This window comes from Plectrocnemia conspersa, unplaced genomic scaffold (genome assembly GCF_051122295.1).
Source record: "Plectrocnemia conspersa isolate PC_06_02 unplaced genomic scaffold, ASM5112229v1 ptg000013l, whole genome shotgun sequence".
Classification (NCBI taxonomy): Eukaryota; Metazoa; Arthropoda; class Insecta; order Trichoptera; family Polycentropodidae; genus Plectrocnemia; species Plectrocnemia conspersa.
The window spans coordinates 18,275,560-18,282,649 of record NW_028277177.1 but is presented as its reverse complement, the minus strand read 5'-3'; the positions used below and the strand labels follow the sequence as shown (position 1 = coordinate 18,282,649).

Sequence of the window (7,090 nt, the reverse complement as noted above, 5' to 3'; positions counted from 1 at the left end):
GAACAATACGTTACCTCAAAGTCATGTAATTTTCTATTGTTTGTTCCATGACACCATTCGATGTCATCTCGATTTTTCTGCTGTAAAATATGTGACATGTATTATATTGCCTCCATAAAATCAAATTCATAATATGTTTTATGTACTAACCACGATTATTTTCCCTTTCATTCCGGTGCATATTTAAACAGGAAATAGGATACAACTTTACTACATAAATAAAAACCACAAACTAATAAATTTAAAATAATACCATTTAATCAAATCATTACGTCGACTAGTTTAACCTCAATAAACAACAAATGGTCATTAAATAAACGCAAATATGACTAAATAAAGTGCAATTCTCACGATTTTTTACATACTGCATTGAGTTTTATGTTAATAAATAAAAACTGGTTATACTTACATAAAACAATGGATTACCATAATTATGTACATACTTTAAGGATATTAGAAGTTATTATTATATTACGATCTAAGCCTTATTTTTTTGCCCACAAATAATGTTGACTATGACTACAATTTAAATATAATTAATTACTATTACTTTATAAAATATTATATTTAGCTAGGTATTTAATATTAACTATTATTTGTTTGCATATAAATTCATACCAAATGTTACTTTCTACTTTAATAATAATCCATACCAGACGTTGCCCACAATTAGATTTAGGATAAACCTATGTTTAGCTTGAGAGACATTCTTATTATATATATGTACATACGAAAATTGAAAGGCGGATCCTCAAAAATATACAAATATAAGGGTGATACAACTTTAATTTCCGAACTGTTTTTGTAAAATAAAATCACAAATTTAAGAATATTTTCGTTTTTTTTCTACTATTCGAACATTTGTTGTACTTCATTAGTTATTTAAAATAATATTAATTTAATGGCCGCCCCTTTTTGCATCCTTTCGATGACTTTTTCGTACATTTCGGGTGGTATCTCGGCTATAATTTTTTGGCAGATGTTGGTTTTCAGGTGCTCCAACGTTTCGGATTTGTAGGCGTAAACACGACGTAACCCAACAAAAAATCCAACGGCGTTAAATCTCATGATCTTGACGGCCAGTTTACATCACCAAAACGTAAAATAATGCGACCTGGAAACTTCACGCAAAACATCTAACGTTGCACCCGATGTGTGGAAAGTTAGAACAACGTGTCTTCCACATCAATATTTTCAATTATGTACCAAAAATAATATGCACCTATAGTGCTCACCACTGATTGTTACAATCCGACCTTAATCGTTTTCAAAAAAATACCTAATGACGCCGCCTGACCAAAATGTGCACCAAACAGTCACTTTTTAAGCATGTAATGCTCTCTCGTGAATCACATGAATATTTTTCTCGCCCCATATGCACCAATTTTGCTTATTAACATACCCATAGAGGTGGAATGGTGCCTCATCAGAGAAGAAGACTTTTTTTGAAAAATCAGCATCAACACCCAATTGCGTATTTTTTTCCTGTCCATGGTCTCTGGGCTTCTTGTGTTATTTGAATTTTATGGAGCCATAAGAAAAGATGCGATCGCCGACAAATCGACAATTATAGGGCTTCGGACACACTTTCACTTACAGCAGCAATATTGTCGTCTGAATGGGCGCCACGATTATGCCCAGGCCTTACCCTAGCTCCTGCGCTTCCAGTCTCTTCAAAATTTTTCACTACGTTGCGAATCGTTCGCTCAGTAGGACGGTGAAATTTACGATAATCTTTCCATAAATTTCTATACACAGTTCGTGCCAAATTGTTATTTCTGTGGGATAATTGAATAATTTAAGCGCGTTAAGCGGTGGTTAAGTGATTTATTTCGTAAATGTGTTGTTGCAAACTGATATTTGGCACTTTGAACACACATGATTATTGACAGCTGTCTGGTTTACAGTACTACCAAGATAGAAAACTCGAGTTGGATCACTCTGTATTACTATTTCTTTTGATAGCACACGCATAATAGATACAGTGAAAAAGAAATATTTTTGACTGATAATACGTACTTCAGTTACCACAATCCAGTTATTTCAATGTATGCAAAATTGGTTAAAACAGTATAAAGAACATATAAATATATTTAGTTCAGGGTCCTAGAATATAACTGAGAAAATACTGGTTTAATAACATTCGGATGGGGGAGGCAGTAGGTGAACACAAAAACGGGAAGGATGCTTTTATTTTGAGCGGGATTATAAGTAGTAGCTATGAAATGACTTAGTGTTAGACTAAATTTAAAGTATAAAAACAAATATTTAATTATATATGCATGTATAGATTTTCATCGTGAATTCCTCGATGTTCTAATATCGACCCATTAATGTTTATTTTGTTTTTCAGCTGGTTATTAATAATTGCAAATTCTTTATTTTCGCCAATAATTTAAAAATATTCCTTAAAATAAATTCCATTGTAGAAAATTTCAATGTTATGTTAAAATTCTATGTACGTGGTCATTCGCTAATAGATTACCATCTAAAATAAAAAATAACGTTATATGACCTATTCTAAGACAAAAATACCATTTAATTTTGATTATGAAATGAATAACAATTTGCTTCATCGCACAGAAGCGGAAACCGATTTGAACACGTACAAAAGTAGAAACCGATTGTGTCCAAGCATATAGAAAACATGTGCAATGAAGCCTCTAATATGTTAGGATTTGTCTTGCGATACGTTCATCAATTGAGAAGCTCGGGGCACTCTGTGATTTGTATTATCACCTAGTGACTCGTATCTAAGCATTATTTGCAGGAATTAGAAAAAAAATATTTTCCCAATATTTAAAATAGTAAATTAATAGTCAGCTTCACGGACTTACTGATGCGACCTGCCCACTTAGTATGCGCTCCTGCAACTGCGTGCCTAGAAAACGCGCACTAAATAAATGTATACATAAAATGATAGTTTGAAAGATGAGGCCCCGCCGGTCGTCATCTTCTCATCAAGATCCTAATTTAACCTAAAATATTGGCACATTTTCAATTTTTGTTATTTTGAAAATAATTATTTAAGGCGTTAAGTCAAAATTAGCGCTCCAGTACTATTTTACTTAACACTACACCACTATCCAACTTTTTAATTATTTTTCGGATAGTTTTGATTTTTGGAAATTGGTTTAACTAAGCTGCTTGGTTAAACCAATTTTCAGATGACAATCTTTATAATTAAGGAAAATTTAATTTAATAGTACCACTTCCTTGATTAACTTAATATCAGTATTTATTATACTAATTATAAGAATGGGAAAATAGAGAGCTAAATATTAAAACAAAGACTTCCATATAAATTGCATGGTTTAAGGAAAAACCCGTCAATCATTACTAAATAATTTCCTCTTCGTTGGAATTTACTAAAATGTAATGTAATTTTATACATTAGTTACAAAAGTGATTCAGTCTGACCTAAAACTCGTCAATCTTTTAAATACTAGTTAATTATCTTATATATAATTGTTCTAAGCCGTCGCTTCCGCCGTCGCTTCCGTATCCGGACGCGCATAACTTTAAACGAAACATTCTCCGTTCAATTATCTACTCTGTAAATCGTATCGCTTTGTATTAACAGTGTGTAACAATACACGTAAACAAAGGAAATATATTTAATTATAATAATAAATAATAATAAAAATTAAAATTGAATTTGTTCCGATTGATTTTCGAGCCGCCGGTAATGCGTTCTGTTGTTTCGACCAATCAAAAATAAGCATTCAAATATTCAAATAGCGTCGATCAATGAAAAATAAGCATTCAAATTCAAATAGATAGTACCTTGACAACACTTTTGAATAATTATTTTATTTAATAATAAAATTTTGCTACGCGACAATAATTTTCATTAATTCGTCATTTGACTGAATAAAAATGAAATATATACATAATGTGTTGAGGATTAGAAGAATACATTGATTAAACTAGATAAACAATCATAAAATAATCTTCGTAATGAAATTTTCAAATTTTGAATTCCCGGTGAAGGGCTACGAGGCCTAAAAGTGAGTTTTTGCTTTTATAAATAATCGGATTGCAAATTAACTAGGTGTGTTATAACTATGAAAATTAAATATATACATAATGTGTTGAGGATAAGAAGAATACATTGATTAAATTAGATAAACAATCATAAAACAATCTTTGTAATGAAATCTTCAAATTTTGAAATCCCGTCGCCGGGCTCCGAGGCCGAAAAGTGAGTTTTACTTTTATATTACATAAACATTATCATTGCTTTCCGATTTAATACATATATACGTTAGATTTTAAGAATTTTAAATTAACCAGTTATGTTTTAAACATGAACGTGTAATATATCCTTAGTATGTGAGGATTGAAAGTTAATGTCGATCAAATCGGCGCTGTCGGACAGCTTATAAATGTGTAGTTTCTTGGATGTTATCTAATAAACGACATTTTACAATGATTATAAATATGTGATTGCATACCTGGAATAATCGATAGCCAAAGTATCTAAGAGTGGGTTATGTTTAATTCCGATGTGGCAAAATATGTACAATTTTTGTTCTGTGCCATCATTCCTCTTTCTGAATAGCCAAATTTAAGATATTCAGTTACATCAAACTTATGTAGTATGTTCTTTATAAAAAGATAATACTTGCTGACAGTGACTTCAACATGAGAAGATTAACTCTTTGTTTATATATACCAATTCTACGTTGTAGCCATTTAGGTCATCAAATTGTTCCATCATTGCTTCTGAAAAGTAATTAAAAAATAATAAGAGTAAACATTGAACACATTATTACTACTATTATAATCCATAAATTAAATTTGAACGACAAACGAAGAACAAAATTAACGGAAATTACTGTAGAGGATTAAACACATAGATTGACATATCTTCATCTTCTTCAAAATAGTCGCAATATGTCATACATTAATTGTTTGCCATGCGTAAATGTTATTAGATCTCTCATTGATTCTGAAAATTGACTGTAAACGATACTATATATTGGGTAAAAAGTAACTTTTTGTTTACACTAATATGAGATTTTTCATTATTACTACCATTGTAATATGTTTAATTAACTTTGGCATGTATATCTTCAATTGCCAAATCACTGCTGTTTGTCTTTTAATATTAGATCCTAGAAAGTCAATAGTAATTTTGTTAGAATAACCGTGATATAGTATTCATATAACCAAACACTTACTGGCACACTCATAATTGATAATTTCGATTATAAAGTCTATAATTCCAATGGTAAATCACTTTGAATCATCTACAATTGTAATTTTTTAAGAAAAATGCTGTGATTATAACATATTTCACTGTTTATTTAATCGCACTAAGCTGTATCCCGGCGCGCGCTTGACCGATGACAGAACTGTCACATATAAGAAATTCCGGGGAATACCGGTAATGGTATTTCCCCGGCGCGCTTGAGAACGAACTACGAAATTGATTTTATCGATTTAAATTATAAAACACTTATCAATATATGTATAAAAATCATCAAATTCTAAAAAAAATATTTTTTTAAAATATGTTCAGTTTATACGGTATTTAAAATATAATATAAATAATGTAAATTTTTTATTAGCTTCTCTTAGCAGAAAAAATGTGTACTTAAATTTTGGCGAACGTTGCCAATTTAAAGTAATAGTTTTTAGAGAATTTTTAAAATTTCCTTTGAAAAAACATTTTCAACAAAAAGGGGCAAAGTTTAAAAATAAGTACTATTCGATAACAACCAACTACTAAACACATAGTGTTGCAAAAATCCCTCTTACTGACACCTTTGAAAGGAAACTACACAAAATTGTATATCACTAATTTTAATATTTTTTAAATTATAAAGTTTCAGAATAAAATTTCAAGATTTATTCAAAATATTTTTTTCAACTTTAAAAATATTTTTTATTTTATTATGGATTTTAAATATTCTTTATTTATTATGGATTTTAAATATGTTTAGTTTATTATTAATTTTAAATAGTGTGAAAACTTTTTGCATTTATCAATTATTAAAATATATAATACTGCGCAGAAAAAACATTTACTTTAAAAAATATATAAATCAAAATAAGTCAAAGTATTTTTTAATAAAAATAGACAAAGGTCTCAAAATTATTAATATTTTTAAAGCGCATTTTTGGTCTAAAGTAACATATTAGGTGCTTGATATTTTCAGTTTATTATATCCTTCTAATTGGCTTTTATATTTACACATAAAACATATAAACAACTTTTTTTAATTATAAAGTAACTTATGGTGTTACTAAAAAACGTTCTTATTACTAAAATTTTAATTTATGATAAAATTGTGTTATATGCAGCGTTAAAACGGGCCGCTAATTCCCAAAACACTCGCGTTAGAGCGGCATAGTGACGTCACGATGACGTTTCACGCCGGCGCCAAAATTAGTTCCACAAATACTCACAGGCGTAGATTCATACGCCTCTGCGATCGCGGGATCAGTTAGTCATAGATTGGATGATTCTGGACAATTACAAGATATACCGAAATGAGAACAAATCAATACAATATCATTAAAAAAAGGTTAGGTTGTTTGGTTCTATAGTGAAGGTCGGGGCGAGCGGCAGCGAGACGAAATAATGAAATTCCAGTATAACGAATCTTTAATTTGTCCCCGAAAAACTTTCACACAAAATGTTTTCATTGTAACGAAGACTGATCTCAGTATAACGAAATATTTTGATCCGAATTTAAGAATGACGTTATAACTTGCCAAATATTTTTAAGAATTCAGTTCATCATTGACTTGGCGTGTGCCAGATGTGTTCAAAAGCGACATTACAGGTGTTTCGCTGACCCTCAAACTTTTTTTATAAAACATTTTTTTCACAAATTTTATTGTGTTTTATACATTTTCCTTAAACAAGGACAAAAAACGATCTGTCAACCTTATAAGAGGTTATTTTGATGCTGTAGTAATATGGTAATTAAAAATAAAATTAAAATATATCATCTTCCTTACATTCAATATAACGAATTTTCAGTACACCAAAATTTATTCATTGGTTCCGTGAGCTTCGCTGTATTGAAATTTCATAGTACAATTTTAAATTAACTAGCCAAGTTTTAAACCTATT

General features: G+C 29.9%; 1 long non-coding RNA gene across 1 annotated transcript; it reads right to left on the bottom strand.

Moving 5' to 3' along the window:
• Positions 1 to 3,758: 3,758 nt before the first annotated feature.
• Positions 3,759 to 7,090, bottom strand: LOC148227486 (uncharacterized). Its single transcript, XR_015811969.1, has 3 exons — positions 5,323 to 7,090; positions 5,187 to 5,255; positions 3,759 to 5,120 (listed from the first exon to the last, which is right to left on the bottom strand). It is a non-coding gene; the product is annotated as an uncharacterized LOC148227486 (long non-coding RNA).